Source organism: Furipterus horrens, unplaced genomic scaffold (genome assembly GCF_987537825.1).
Source record: "Furipterus horrens unplaced genomic scaffold, mFurHor1.1.pri manual_scaffold_11, whole genome shotgun sequence".
Classification (NCBI taxonomy): domain Eukaryota; kingdom Metazoa; phylum Chordata; class Mammalia; order Chiroptera; family Furipteridae; genus Furipterus; species Furipterus horrens.
Window position 1 is genome coordinate 15,276,477 of NW_028327181.1, and position 15,820 is coordinate 15,292,296.

General features: G+C 58.3%; 1 long non-coding RNA gene across 1 annotated transcript; it reads right to left on the minus strand.

Annotated features, from left to right (window-relative positions):
- Nucleotides 1-316: 316 nt before the first annotated feature.
- Nucleotides 317-12,362, minus strand: LOC149997001 (uncharacterized). Its single transcript, XR_016507201.1, has 3 exons — nt 12,282-12,362; nt 5,283-5,384; nt 317-973 (listed from the first exon to the last, which is right to left on the minus strand). It is a non-coding gene; the product is annotated as an uncharacterized LOC149997001 (long non-coding RNA).
- Nucleotides 12,363-15,820: the final 3,458 nt, after the last annotated feature.

A 15,820-nucleotide genomic window follows, 5' to 3' on the forward strand; every position in this document is an offset into this window, starting at 1 on the left:
GGCCGCTGTCAGCCCAGGTGGAGGACGGATGGGGTGACATGTGCTGCACCATCAGCCAGGGCTGCTGTGACAGTGTCTCTGCCCTAAAACCCATGGGGGCCTCCCTTGTCCGTGCCCAATCCCGGCCCCCAGCCTTCCCCTCCCAGCCTTGGTTCCGGAAACTGAATCTATTAAGTCCTTCATATTAACCAGCAAAGGGAGAACAGCCCTCTTTCATCTTAACTGGAGTGAATTTGCATTAACACCTGGGGAGTTCTGTTTGCCTTGAGAAAGCACATTGCTATTCTGAGCCGCACACGCTGCGGAGTTCGTTGCAGTATCCTATTCTTTTATTAAAACGGCTTCTCTCTCCTCCCTCCTCTTTCCCATGGAAGGGGGAAGAGCGGCTGGGGATGCCAGGGCTCCCCGCCCCGCGTGGGAAGGTCCCGGAAACGCTGAGAAGGGGGAGCGGGGAGCAGCCTCCAGGTGGAGAGAGCACCTCCCCCTCACAAGGCTTGTGAGCTGCTGATGACACCGGGCGGGCGCCAGGCTCCAGGGATAGCCCTCCCCCGCAATCCAGGGACCCAAACTCAGGGCCCCTATTTGCTGTGGCCAGCCCATGCTAGGCACAGGGCGGGGAGGCCCAGGAACACAAGGGTTGGTCAGGAGACACAGGCCACTTTGAGGAGTCCCTCCAGCAGGGAAGGGGGCCAGGAGAGACAGATAACTAATGCAGGGCTGAAGGGCTCCAAAGTACCAATGTGGCAGGCACAGCATTACAGACATGCCTGACTCTGCGACTGCCTCGTGTCTGCCCCGAGGACGCTGCTCCTGACCCTTGGGCACCAGGACTGTCATCAGCCACCTTGTGACCTGGAGGGCAGTAGCTCATCGATGCAACTTGGGGTGATGGCACCCAGGAAGTGTTGAGTCCAAGATGGGTGGGGGCTGGGCAGATCTTGATTTTCATGTGTTATATCTGGAGACCCGGGTTCTAGAAGGAGAGAAAGCAAGGGCAGGGGAGGGGACAGTGAGCAGTGCCACCCTGGCCTCCATCCCACCTCCTGTCTAGTCCTTCTGGAGGCCCAGCTCCTCTCTTGAGCCCAGACCTGGAATGGACATGAGCCCCCTCTCCCTCCCTCCAGCTCAGTAGCTGGATGGGCCAAGAGTCCCAGATGAGCAGTGGAACAGCAGCACCCCCCCCCCAGTACCCCCACCTCCTGGTGATCCCAGGAGATAGGGAAGAAGAGGAAGATGTAGGCAGACAGGAGGGCCAGGCCCCATCTTCCCAGGGTTGGGGGGCTAGGCAGAGAAATGGGCTGGGGGTGGCACAGCAGAGTTGGGCTGGGGTGGGGGGCAGGCACCAGTGCTGCTCAGGGGAGAGGGCTTGGCCTCTCAACCTGCACATTTCTCTCCCGCATGATGGACTCAGTGCCCGCTGACCTCAGGGTCGCCGTGTGGGTTGAATGGGATCACAGATACCAAGTGCTGAGCCAGCGGCTGCCGCAGCGAGAGTTTATGAAACAAGGCCTGCCGCTGTGTGGTTATATAGCCATTTATTGTTAGCGCTTCCTGACTCAGTTATCAGAGGAGACAGCTCAGGGAAGCAGGGACCATCCTGGGCTGGAGGGGGGCTCCCACAGCCCTTTCTCCCTCTCCTGCACCCTCTCCAGACCATCCTGAATCCCACCCCTCATCCGCCACCATGAAGAGAGGGGCAGGATGTGGCCATGGTGGGGGGATCCTCCCAGCCCCTCAGGACTTAAAGGGGAGTCTGGAGGGCCTGGAGTCTTGGGCTGGCATCATCATTCCACAGGCATCCCAGCTCCTCCGGCAGCCTGCCCGAGACTGGGTCCACGCCAGGTGCCAGGCTGCTCTCGTGTGACATTTACCAGCAGGGAGGTGGCCACTCAGACGTGAAATCAGTGCCAGCCTGAGGCTAGCCCACTCCATTTGAGCCAGCTCTGCTCTGCTGGGTAGGTCAGCACAGGCCAAGCCCAGCCCTGGCCCTGAGGCCCCGCAGCCCCTCCAGTCCAGCCCCATGGTCTGGGGTCAGAACCACAACACCCCCTGAGTACCTGCCCCGGCCAGACACCGAGGAGGATGGGAACACTGGCGGCAGTGATCTGCGTTGGCCTGGGCATACTGGGTCTGCCTTCTTAACCCTCACCAGTCCCAGGAGGGCCCGCATTCACCAGTATACACACCAGCCCCAATTCACGGCAGCAGCTTCCACTTAGGTTGTTACCTGGTGGCATCATGTGGCCCCACGAGAGAGTCCTGTGTAGTCACCATCCCTCCCATGTGAGACAGGAGGAGACTGAGGCTCATAGAGACCAATTGGCTGCTTGTAACTGGGGTTCGAACCCCATCCTTCCCTACTGCCTGAGCTCATTCTTCTGCTCCTTGGCTCCAGAGGAGAGTTCCTCCCTCAGACGCTGCTCAGAGCAGGCGGGACAGAAGTCCTTCCCTCGTGCTACCTGGGTGTGGCCACAGGCCCTCTGAGGGGGCTCGGCGGTAAGGACAAGCCTCTGGACCCTACAGATGTGGCAGGGGCTGTCCAGGGGTGGGGCCAGATTCTGGGAGAGAAGGTCCCACTCCTGGCCTCACCACAACCCACCCCCTGGGGGAGGAATAGGGGATGCGGGGGTTGGGCTCGGTGCATTTGGGGTACATGTGCTCATTCATTCATGTGCCCCCTACTTGGTAGCTCCTCACTGAGCTTGTCCCTGGTGGGACTGAGCAGGATAGAAAGAGAAAAAGTCCTGGGTGTAGGTGTGGGCTTCGCCTCTTCCCAGCTGGGAGTCCCCAAGCAAGTCGCAGCACCCCTTTGGCTCCAGTTTTTGAAGCTGGAAAATGGGGTCACTGATGTCTGCCCTGGAGGAGTAAATGAGACAATGCACTTAAAGTGCCCAGCACTGTGCCCGTAACCATCAGGGAGCACGCATCAGCCAAAGGGGTGACGTCCCATCACAGCCTCGTATACCTAGCATGTGAGACACAAAACTCGGTCCTGGTCCATCTGTAGCTTCCCAAGTGTCTGGGGCAAGCAGGTGGCTGCAACCTTCTTGTCTGACTCCCCTCTGCCCAGCACAGAGCCTGGCACAGGCTAGGTGCTCAGTACCTACTCGCTGAGTGAATGAATGAGTCTCAGTTTCCCCATCTGTGGAATGAGGATCTTAAAGTGCCTGAGAGTCTTACCCACTCCCTAGGCCATTGTGCAATTCAGGTGAAATGATGGCTCAAAAAGCGTTTGTTTTTATAATACAAAAGGAGGAGGAGGAGGGAGGCCGTGACTTCCCAGAAAACAATGTGGGGGCCGGGAGAGTCTGGGGCACGATGTCCCCCTGTCCAGCTGGTCAGAACAGCTGAGCTGTAATCACCGCAGTGCCTGGTCATCACTCAGCCACCCCCTCCCTCAGTCCCTCTGGCTCGGAGAAGCGTCCATCAACGTCTCCTTCCCCTCTGATGGCCTGACAATTAGCCAGTCCTGTCTGAATCCACGGCCCTGCCACTGAGAGCCACTGCTGCCTCCTTACCCACCACCCTGAGGAGCCTGGTTGGAGCTGCGAGACAGGCATGAGCCTCAAATCCGAATCCATGAATACTCTCCTCTTCCGAGTGAGGGGACGCTGCTGTGTCCCCATTTCACAGATGAGGACATTGGCTCCCAGAGGCCAGAGACTCGCCCAGTCTCACGCAAATGAGACCCAGAACTGTCACTCAAAGGCTGGTCGGTCTGGTTCCAGAGTCTCCACTTTCAACTTCTGTCACCTTACTCCAGGCCTCAATTTCCCCTGCGCACTAGACAGCTGCAGACTTCCTGAAGGTCCCAGCCCCACCGAGTCTAGCAGAGGGGCTGCTGCCTGCACACCCCATCCCCGAGTTCCAGAGACAGCGTGATGGATGAGATTCCGTGGGGGGCAGGTGCGACGGCGCCCGCACAGGCTTGGACCAACCGTTGGGTGATGGATCTTTTCCTTCTCTCCCCTCCCCTGGGGCTCGGCTCCATCTGCTCAGGCACAGTGCCAGGCTGATGGATGGGCCACCTGCCAGGTCACCCTCACTGCTGTGCTCCAGGGTCAGGAGAGCAGCTCTGCAGTCCCTCATTCAGTCATTCAACAAACACATCAAGGGCCTACTTTGTGTGGGACACAGGGCAAGCAAGGCAGACTAGAAGACAAGCTGTCATCCTCCAGTGTGACAAATGTTGTCACAGAGCAAATAGCAGGTGGCTGTGAGAGCCAGAGGAAGACTCGGATCTGAGGGACCAGGGTGGTGGATGTGACTAAGGCAGGGGAGCAGCTTATACAAAATCCTGGAAGTATCCTGGAGTAAGAGCAAGGTGTGTTCATGCAGCTGCAACAAGGCTAGGTGATTTAAGGTGTGGAGATGGGGTGGGGCCAGGGACCAGGGGAAGCTGGGGAGTGGGGCCAGGCCAGTTTGGGTGAGAGGAGTGAGGAGCCAGGTGGGTAGTTTCAAAAGACCTTGTTGCCGCAGGAGAGGGCGGCCTGCCGAGGGTCTGCAGAAACTGAGGAACAGAGGACCCCTGGTGGGGTGGAACTGGAAGAGGCAGTGAGGGGAAGGGTCGTGAAAGACTGTGTTACCCACAACGGTCAGTGCCGGGAGCCAGGAGGGTGACGGTATTAGCCCCACTTTATAGATGAGGAAACAACCTCGGCGTTGGGGAAGGACTTGCCCAAAGTCACTTCGGGAGAGAGAGGCAGGGCTGGGCTGGAGGTAAGGTTGTGCGAGAGCCGATGGCCCCCCGAACTCCGACATCCGGGCCTCTAGTCTGAGGACACCCCTGCCAGCAGCAGCATGCCTCAATCAGGGAGGCAGCTGAACGTCCGTGCTGCCACGGACAGGAGCCAGGCAAGAAATATCACATCATTAAAATGACAAATCCCTTCACTAACTGGACTGGAAGGCCTGTCTCCCAGCCTCAGATCCCTTCAGTCCCCTCTTTGCCCTGCCCCAGGGCTTATATTCCCTCCCAGATTGGCAGGAGAACAGGGCTGGGACCACTGCCTGCCCCTGAGATGACTATGGCTCTTCAGCCCTCCAACAGGGTCAGGTCAGGGCCGGGGGGCTTTATTCTATAGCTAAGGAAATAGAGGCTCAGAGAGGGAACAAGACCTCAGCGGGGGGCCCCCTCCTTTGCATGGGTCCTTGCTACCGCCGTGTTACCAGTAGGGCCATATGGAATGGAGGGGACTCCAAGTGACCCCAAAGACCCCGTGCAGCCCTGAAACTTCACAGCCAGCCCTGCCACTGCCCAGAACAAGTCCAAAGCGACTCACCTTCCAGAATAGTGTTTCCAGCCTGTGATTGGCTACAGAGCCTTTCTTCAGAGTCAAACCTGTCTCCCGCCTTGGGGGACATTTTCTTGTCTGAGATCCACCCTGTGGAGGATAGAGCTGGGGTCTTTCTCCTGAATTTACAGGCAAGAAACCCCGTGGCCTTAGGCAGGCTTCTGTCCTCAGTTTCCCCTTCTGACAATGGGGGACTGACCCTGGGTTTTTTGACTGAAGCTGAGGCCCAGCTTGTGCAGGGCTTGGTGGCTGCTGAGTGAGGACATGTCTCTCTCCCCACATCCACCCATATATGTCCACACCTCATCCACACCTGCGTGAATGGAGAGGCCCACACATGCAAAGTTCACTGAACCACAGACACGCGCCCACGACACGTCTACCCCAACTGAGCACCAGCTCTGCCCTGGCCCCGAGTTCTCGGACCCTTGGTAGTCAGACCCCTGCATATGTATATACATCCCAGCACGTGTGTGTGCACTCACAGCCGGCCACAGATGCACACCTCCAAGCCCGTGAGCATTCTTGCATGCACGCCCCATGACACGTCCCCCAGACCTGTCTGTGTACATGTGTGTCACGTGCACAGCCACTGGGAGCCTCATGTGGTGTCCTGGCTCTTCTGGGAAGCAGGGCAGGTGAACAGATGCTGGGAGATGCCGCCCAGCCCAGAAGGCAGCCCCTGTTCCCAGATGACGCCCCCACTCCCCACCCCTCCTCCAGGCCCAGCCAGAAAGGACACTCTGTTCGTCCGCCCAGTGTCCTGGTCTCCTTGGACGCAGACAGAGCCCAAGGAGGTGTCTGGCGCATTCTGACTAAGTCACGGGAATTGCAATGCTCCCCGCTGCCCCCTTCCTGTGCCCAGCGCTGTCCTGCCTGTCCTTCCCCACCTGGTGGGCAGCTCCACCAGCCCCCACTCTATCCTGGGTCCATGGCAGAGAGAGTGCTTCTTTTGGGAAACTCCAAGAGCTGTCCTTCAAGCCCTCCCACCTGACATAGGCAGGTCCTTCCTCTCAGTGTTCCCTTCTGGAAAATGGGGGGGAGGTTGAACTAGACATTTGCCCAGGTCCTGTCCACCTCTGGCTGTGTGACTCTCCCAAAGACCAGGAGAGGGAAGGTGGATGAAGGGTCAGATGGGGAGCTACAGGAGGAGGCAGCAGGGTTGTAGGAACAGCCCCTCCCTGGCCCAGCGCCAGGACTCATGAGGTTAGAGGGTGGGGGTTGGAGTACCCCTGGGTCAGGGGATGGGCTTGGAATGCAGTCTCTCAGCAGGCCCTTCCTGCCCCCTCCCAGTGGGTGCTTTATTGCAACTTTACAGGTGAGGAAACTGAAGTCAGGGGTGATGCCATGAGGGGCGAGGAGTCCCCCAGCTCCCTGCACTCCCCACACTAAGGGCCACAGTGTGGGAGCTGTGCCTGAGACAACTCCAGTCCGCTCTGTCCTGCCCTTGGTCAGGGAGGGTGGCCTTCCGGGAATGGCTTTCTCCAGAGCCACACACCTCCCTCTCCCTGCTCCCAGCTCCTGGCTCTGAGCCCACCCGTCGACACTGCCCATTCATCTGCTGTCGCTTCCTGGCAGGGGCAGTGGGCCATACATCACCTGATGAAGCCTGAGGCAGCCGGCCAGGCGGGTGGGCAGGGTGTTGCTGGGAGTTCTGTACCCCAGCGCCCGGCTCTCCACAACCCACCCTGGTGCTGATGGTGGGATTCAGGCACTGTCTCCTGCCTGCGAACAGGGAGCTGGGGCCAACACAGGAGGGGCCTCTTTCAAGTTCCAGAGCCTGCCTCGGAGTAGCCACTCCTCATGGGGAGGGATGAAGGAGGCAGCTGGAGGCCAGAAGGTGACCTGGCTGAAGGAGAGTGTAGGTCGCGCTAACTACTGCGCAGGTGGAGGGCACTGAGGTTGAGCATCTGGCAGCAGGACAGAGATTTTTATCTCCCCACCCCCACCTGCCAAGTAATTTGCTGATGTAGGTCGCTGGGGTGCTATCTCCTGACTGAGTTACTGGTGGGGGTGGGAGCCAGGGCTCACAGACACGGGTGTCTGAGCTTTGCACTACATCAACCTTCTGCCCCTTCCACCCCACAACCTGCCCTCACCTGCCAGGGCCGCCTCTTTAGGAACTCCCAGTTCTTCTATTCATTCAACAACTATGTATGAGCATCTAATGCATGTCACAGCACAAGATTGCAGTGATGAAGTACAAGCTGGGATAATAAAGCAGGGCAGTGGGAGAAAAGGTGTGGTTGGTCTTTTGTGGTTTTTTATTTTTTAAGCTACATGGCCAAGAAAGGCTCATTGAGAAGTTGACTTTTGAGTAAAGACTTTAAGAAGTGAGTGATGGAGATGTCTTGGGGGAAAGATTCCTGGCAGACATTATAGCAAGTGCAAAGGCCCCGAGGCAGGAGTGTGCCTGGTTCTCTGCCAAGAGTAGTCAGGGACCAAGTGAGGCCACTGGAGCAGGTGGGCACGGGCAGGAAGTGGTAGCAGAGAGGTGAGGAAGGAGGTACTTTGGGCCCCTTAGTGATTTTGGCTCTTCCTTAGAATAAGGTAGATGCCCCTGGAAGACTGTGAGGAGATCATGCCTGAGTTTAGGAGAGTGACCAGTGTTAGGTTAGGGGACCAATGGAAGGGCATGTGACAGAGACCCTCTGTCCATGGTCTGTACGTCCTCTCTCCTTCCCTCCTCCCTTCTCTCTTCTTTTCTTCCTTTTTTTTTTTTTTTTTAATTAATTAATCCAGCAAATACTCAGTGAGTGCCAAGTTTACTTCTAGCCTTGTGTGAATTTGGTCCATAGGACATCTCCCATGCCTCCCCTCCGCAAGGCACCTCCATGCCTGGGGTGAGGACTAGGCCCCCCTAAGCTCCTCTCCATGCTCTGTGCTCCCCACATGGGTGCAGAATGGCAGCTCTGTGTACACAGAGAACCCTCCAAATGCTGATGTCCAGGGCTGATGAGCCTCACGTGCACGTAAGACCAGTGTGGAGCACACACAAGAATGTCTCCTCCCCACCCTCCCTGGGCCTCCGTTCCCCCATCTGAGACATGAGCAGAGTCAGAGGACCTAAGACCCCTTCCTGTTCTACAAGGAGGATGCTCTGTGGCTGCCCAGAGCCCCGGGGTCAGAAGTGGGACAGCACAGGGCTGCGGCTCCACCTCTGCAGGCAGGGACATCGGTGCACAGAGTGAACCCACAGGCAAGGTCACACAGAGCACGTGAACCCACGTGAGCACAGGGGACATGCGTGTGAGGACACAGGGAGGAGCTGGGCTTGCCCTGCATCCAATCCTGTAGGGAGCTGGGCCCTTCAGTGGTGCCCTCCAAGGCCTCCTCCTCCTGACACGATGGGACCCCAGGTCTGGGAGGGGCACATGGAGACCCCTGGCAGGGACCCCCCTCACTCGGCTACCCCAGGGGCCATACTTGGGAGGAGCAGCAGAAGACCAGGAGGTGCCAGTGGTGACCCTGCCCCAGCAGCAGAAGAGGCCCTGCCTCCTGCTCCCTGCCCCTGGCCCAGCAAGGCCCCCCAGTTCACCCCAGCTCCCCACAGCTTCTCTAATTACATAGCCATAAAGCACAAATCTCTAACGATCCAATTAGTAACGCCATTACTGCTCTGTCCAGGATTAAAATTACCAATTAAACTGCTGTCGATTTTATCATCACTTAGGCTCGACACAACCAGGGCACTGCGGGCCACAGAGGCCCATTAGCGGGCCCCTGGATGGGGGGCTGGCCCGGGCCAGGGCTGCAGGCGTAACTCAGCCCTGGAGATGACGCAGTCCCGTCCCCCAACACTGGGGACTCCAAAGGATCGGAGTCCAGTTTCCTACAGAAGCCGTGGTGGCCAGGATAGGAGGAGCTCCTGCAGAGCCAGTCCCTGCCGGAGCAGCTCCTCCCGTCTGAGCCACGCCTACGGTTCCCTCGTCAAAACTCACCCAATCCGTGACCCAGTCTCTCAGTGCCAGGCTAATTAATCTTGCAGTTGAGCCCTGGGACAACGGGCTCATCTGAAAGCCTGGCCCCCATTTCTTCTGGCTCCTCTCTCTGCAACCATAGCACCCTCTGCACACAGGCTCACTGTGCCATCCTTTCATGATGGTGGGGGATGGGGGAGTGCCACTCTGCTGAGCTGCTCACTACTGGTCAGCGTCGCCTGTCTCCCAGTTGACAGGCAGGGGCCCCTTTTGAGGTCTCTGTGCCTCGTTTCAGAACACGGGAGAAACTGGCATGCAAAGCCAGAACCCAGGGAATAAGCAAGTGCTGGCTTTGCCCCTTGGAGGTGGTGAGCTCCCCATCCCTGGAGGTGTGCAAACACAGGCTACATCCAGACCATGTGGCAGTAGGTTGAGGCCGCAGCTCATGACTGGGGAAGGGTAAGTATGGGGTTAGATGACTGAATCCAGGTAAATAATTTATCTTTTCTGAGAAAGAATTTGAGGAGTGGTAGATAGCTAGAGACAAGGGGAGGCAGGTGCATCAACCTGAAAACTCAGCCCAAAGGGTGTGCTTAGAGCTTCTGGTCCAAGATGGTGAACATCTGGGCTCTGTCTCGGACCTTGGGCTCGGCAACTTGCATCCTTTTTCTTTCTGTGTTCACTCTGACCAATAGGTGCACTTATTTTCAGATGAGGCACCAAGACTCCAAGTTCCAATGACGCCCAAGGGCACACAGTTTCTCTCTTGGGTCTGACCCCAGAGGACATGCTCCTGCCCCCTGGTGGGTGTGCCAAGTGAGGCTGCAAAGCCCACCCACACGGTCTGTGCATATTGGCGCCTGTGCAGCTCCCTGTTCAAGTGGAAGCTTACACATAGCCCTTAGTGTCACCCAGAGAGATGCAGAGAGGAGAGGGTAGATCCCTGGGGGACTGCAGGGTCCCAGCCTCACCCTGCTCCAGAGGCAGTGAGGCCCTGCAGGAAGAGGCAGCTCCACTCCCCCAACCACCATTGTAGGCCGGCTGGAGATGGACGGACCTCCTTTGGGGGAGCAGCTGCCCCAGACAGGATGCTGGAGCATCTCGTCGAAGGCAACAGACTGAGGCAGGGATCTGGGAGCCCAGAGCAATTAGGAGCTGCCTTGTGCCTCGTCTCCTGCCAGCTGTCACAGCTGTCACTCAGGAAGTGGGTCTGGAGCAGGGGCTGGCCCTCAGTGCCTACGCTCTCTCTCACAGCCAGAAGCCTGGCCATGCACCAGAGGGGAAGACTGGGGCCCAGAGGGGCCCAGAGACAGGGATCTCTGTCATTGTCTGGGTGGGACATGCCTCAGATCCTTTTGCCCTGCCTAGACTCAGTTTTCTCCACCAGGCCTTTGCCTCTGGAGCAGGGGTTCTAACCCTGGCCGCACCTTAAGGGCTCCTGGAGAGCTTTCTAAAAATGCCCCTGCCCAGGCCCCAGCCCAGCCCAGTGGGAGCAGACTCTGTGGGGTGGGGGGGTCCTGGGTGAGTGCCTGTCTCTCCTTGCCAGCTTTTTGCACTTATTCAGACCCTGCCCTAGAGTTAGAAGCTTCCCTGCTCCTGCGGCCATGCTTCCCTCCTGCCTTCTAGACCACTCCTGGGCTCAGGGGAGTCTGGGGGCCTGAAAGGGAAGATCTAAAGGTTTAGTCTCAGCAACAGGTGTGAGCACTGTGTGTGCCAGGGACAGTGGCACCAGGCGCTGTCACCTTCATCATTTCATCAGATCCCCACGGTAACCCTGGCTGTGTGGTGGCAGCATCAACCCCATTTTATAGGGGAGGAAACTGAGCCAGGAGAGGTGCACACAGCTGGTAACAGAAGACAGGGCTCATCCCAGCCGCAACAGACTCCAAGCCCAGCGCTCTTTCTCCGTTACCAAGTTGCTTCTCAAAGAGCAACAAAGTCAAGTACCTGCCCCCTTTGTCCCATTTCCTTCACATGGACTCTGTCACCTGTTCTGTCCTGTCTACCTCTGTCACCTGTGGGAGCTGGGAATCTATAGGCCCAGGAGGGGTGCCCAGGGCAGGACAAGATCAGAGCAGACAGAGGCCTCTGGGATCGGACCTACACCCCCTTTCAGCTAGGTCTGCCTCTGCAAGTCTATAAATTCCATTATTCATCAAGTGACTGTGTAAGTTTGCCCAGCCAATGAATATTTTATTCACCTCCAGACACTGTCCCCAGAGGGTTCTTGGAACAATATTTTTCCCTAGCCAAGGAACAGAGGCCAGAACCTCTGCCCCCAGTGGACATTCCTCCCCCATCCCATTTACTTCCTGCCACCTCCAGAAGCCCCCCAGTTCAAGCAGGGGTGCAGTCAGCAGTCCTGACTTTTAGCTTGGTGTTTGCCCTCCCTCCACTTTGATTTCCTCTTCTGGACAATGGGTTCATTTATTGCCTTATCAGGGTCTGCCTCCCTCAATAAATTCACCCTGCTCTGCCAGGCCCTGGGCTCTGCCAGGAGCTCTCCCTGGTGCTGAACAGGAGCGGTGAGCGAATGCTGGCCTCAGAGGCGCCGTCTCCTGACCAGGGGCAGTGGGGAGCATTCTGGTTTTGACAGGAGAGGTTTCCCATTTCTGGGAGGGAGGGATCCAGCCTCTGGACAGAGTGGTCCTCACTTTCTCCCTGCCTCCCTGCCATTTAAATGATTCTCCCAGAGTCACAGGTGGGTTACCTCTTCTGGTGTCTCCAGCACTCTGAGCCATGTACTAGTGGGTGAGATCTGTGGAGACCCTTCTCAGGAGGGGCCCCCAAGTGTCCTGGTGACACCCCAGGGAGTGAAATGTGATGTCAGCAGCACCTTCCCCAGATGAGGGAGCGACAGACATAATTCACACCCTGCAATCATGCCATCTGCTCCCTAGCGACATGCAGAGAAGAGGAGGGGTCTGCAATGCCGAAGGACTGGTGGGTGATCGTTCATTCATTCATTCTTTCTCTCATTCATTCATTAAGATGTTCATCCAGCCCTGGCTCCCTTCCCACACCCAGCCCAGCCTTGTGCCAGGTATAGGATCTGGGGGATACAGACCTAGGCCTTGTCCTCCGGAGCTGAGGGTGGTCCTCTCACACTTCTGAGCTTCTGCCCACCTGGATCCTCTTCTTGGAGGTTCTTCAACCTGCAATAAGAGCCACCATTTCCATGCACTGAGCACTCACGTGTAGGATCTAAGTGTTGACACTAGGGTTAGCTGTGTTCTTATTTAACAGGTGAGCTGAGCCTCAGAAAGGTGAGTGTAGACATGCAAGGTCACATGGCCAGCTCTGGGTTCTCCATGCAGGGCTCTTACTGCTCGTGGCACTGCCTCTCCCACCTCACGTCAGAGAATTTTCAAGTCCTGTCTTCATGTCCTTCCTCTGTAAACTGTGCCCCCTTCTCTGCTGCCCTTCAGCAGACAGTGAGCCGCGGCCTCAGCCATGCGGTCCAGCCCTCTGGCACTTGCTGTGTGAGCCCCAGGTAGGAGCAGCTCCCGCTCATCCTCTGACTCCCATCCTGACTTGCTTAAAAGACCTGGTACCTAGGTGCACAGAAGTAAAGGGCCAGGAGGCTGACAATGGTTTCCAGAGGAGACGGTATCCCTCTGAGCCTGAAAGGGCAGGGAGAGGTCAGCATGACTCAGAGCTTGGCCGCTAGAGCCCTAGCCCCTGGTCCCACCTGCTCCCACCTTGGGTTTGAACCCCCAGCTTTGCCTCATACAGCTGCATGACTCAACCTGGTCCCTTCAGTGCCCCCATCCATGAACGGGGGCAAGGCCGAACTACCTTCAGAAGTTTGGGGGACTTAGCAGGTCACCTGCACAGCCAGTTGTAGCTCATGTATCCACCAGAGAAGGGGGAGCAGGTGTAGCCGGTGGCATGTGAAAGACCCTTGGGCCCACAGGCAGCTCTGTGGGCCTTGGCTTTACACCAGGGGAGAGGACAGGGACTGGCCCGAGTCACCAGGAGACTGAGGTTTCAGGGATGGCCCAAGCAGTGGGGTGCACTGCAGCCTTGGGACTATACTCCCCAGCAAGTCCTCTCCCTTTGGCTTGGAGAGGCCTGCCGCAGAGAGCAGCCTGGTCACAGTGTAGACAGCCCGACTTCTTGCCCACAGACCAACGCTGAGGTCTGGAGGAGGCCCGTGTTAGACTTGCAGGGCCTGGCCACATGAAGAAGGCCCGCCCACCTGATTTTTATTTGATTTATCTTGGGAACTGTTTCTGCACCATCTTTTGAAAATTCTCCACCTTGGCAGCAAGGCTGGGAGCTGCAGGGGACACAGCAGGAGGTGCCCCTCCATCAGGCAAGCAGAGGACTAACATGCTCCGCGGCAGCCTCTCCGGGAGCCCCAGGAGCTGTTTCCCTGCAGCCACTCACAGGCTCCAGCCCACCCTCCCCGGGTGCAGGGCTCCTGATTTCGAACGGGCTGGCCTGGGCTGGTGCAGCCTGGCCACTCTGTAAATAGCACAGGAGTGAGCTACTGTGCCTCACACTCTCAATCACTACGTGGCACGTGGCAGCTGTAATTATTATTAATTCATAGTTCTCGGGGGATTTTCATGCTAATAGGAAATTCCCAAGAGGAACAGGGAGGCACTGCCAGGCACCTCTCATCTGTCACATCACTTCATCCTTACCACAGCCTGGGAGGTGGCATTACCACCCTCATTTCACAAGGGGGAAACTGAGACCTCAGGAGGTTAAGGGAGGTGCCTAAGTTCCCGTAGGAAGGAGGTGGTAGATGCAGGAGCCTCAGGTGTTTCTGGCTCAAGTTCTCAATTCTTTCAGCCTCACTCCTCTGCTCCACCAGAACACCTGAGGCAGCTCAAAGCACTCAGCTCCAGCGGTGGGCAGTCAGACATGGGGACAGGTAGATGAGGAGGGCTTCAGGTGCGGGCTTTCCTGGGGCCTCTCATACCCCCAGGCACAGGCCCTGATGGACATCCGACTAGCTCACACAGGCTGGGGAGACAGACAGACAAATAGCTGGGGTCCTTCCTGACTCCACTGCAGATTTTACATGCTGTTGGGAGCCCCTTCCAGAGCCATCCAGAGAAGGGCTGGGGCGTAGCCTGGGCCCAGCCCAGCTCAGCCACAGCTGGCATCTCTTCCCGAGTCCTCTCTCCCCAGGCCCCAAGACAGGGCTGTGATTAATCAGCAACAAAAGCAGAAACAATCAGGAAAATGTAATCAGTTTGGGAAGGGCCCGATCAGGCAGGGCTGTGGCAATCTGCATCCCCACTGGGGCCATTGGCTGATTGGACCAAAGTAGGCAGGGAGGTTGCTCCAATGGGGCCTCCAGGGGCAGGATCCACAGCTGGGGCCACAGCAAGGCCAGCCAGAGGGTCATCCCCTCCCCCATAAATATGAACTCATATCTGTGCACCCATGCCCATGCCACTCCTGGTCCTAGGTCTGCACCCTGCCCCCCACCTGTCCAGGCTTCTGCCAACTAGTTCCTGCCCTCCCCTCCCCTGACAGTTCACTACCTTGGCACATACAGGTGTCCAAACATTCCTGACCACGTCCATCTGCATGTGGACTTGCAAACACTTGTACGTACCCTTGTGGATAACAGATATATGCACACACACACTGTTCCCATAAACACCTGCCCCTTTACCCAGATGTGCACACCACATGCTCTGGGGCCTGGGTGAGCCCTGCACATACATTAGGTCTACCTGCAGCCATGTGAACTGACAGGCCCTCACACCAGTCCCTGCAGACACCCAGCCACCTACCTCTCTGTCCATGGGTGCCCCCTGGGCCACGAGACAGACCCTGCCTTCCCCTCTGCAGGCTAAGTGGTGGGGGCTTGGGAAGCAACAAGGACTGAGGCTCCACTGGTGGGGGGGAGGGCAAGGTCATCTAGGAGGCCTCAGCCACAGGTCAGGGGAGCCTGCTCCAGACCCTGACCAGCTCCTGCCTGCCGCCCCTGCTTCATGACCTTGGTAAATGCCCTTCTCTCTCAGCCTCAGTTTCCCCACCTTGGAACCTCTCCTGGCACCAACACTGTGTGACTCTCCTCGAGGACCCAAACGCCTAGGGCCGACCTCACCTCGCTGCCAGGTCTCTGGTCCTCCAGTTCCTGCTCTAGATTCAAGGGGTGTGGGGGCGGGCCAAGGGGCAGGAAGAAAGGGCCCCTCCACCTTGGTCCTGGTGGCTGAGGTGGGGGGCGAGTGATCCTCCCCGGGGAGAAAGGGGAACCCGGGGTAAGGGGAGCAGGAACCCCCAGCGGGCTTGGGGCGGCCCCTCAGGGACCAGGGGCGGGAAGGGGCGGGCAGCGCGGAGGGCGCGGGCGGGGGAGGCGGGAGCGCAGCCAGCCCGGCACAGAGCGAGCGAGCGAGCGAGCCGGGGAGGCGGCGAGAGCCAGAGCGGCGGGCTGGGCGGCCGCGCGGGCCAGCGGACGAGCGGGTGGCGAGCAGCGCGGAGCGCGCGGGGCACCGAGGAGCGGGCGCGGCGGGCGCAGCGCGCGGCGGCCCCAGCAGAGAGGCCCGAGTGGCGCCGCCCCCACCACCCCTGAGGGGCCCCGGCAAGGAGCCCGACGAGGGAGGGGGCGGCATGGACCCGCGGCCTGGGGCGCGGGGG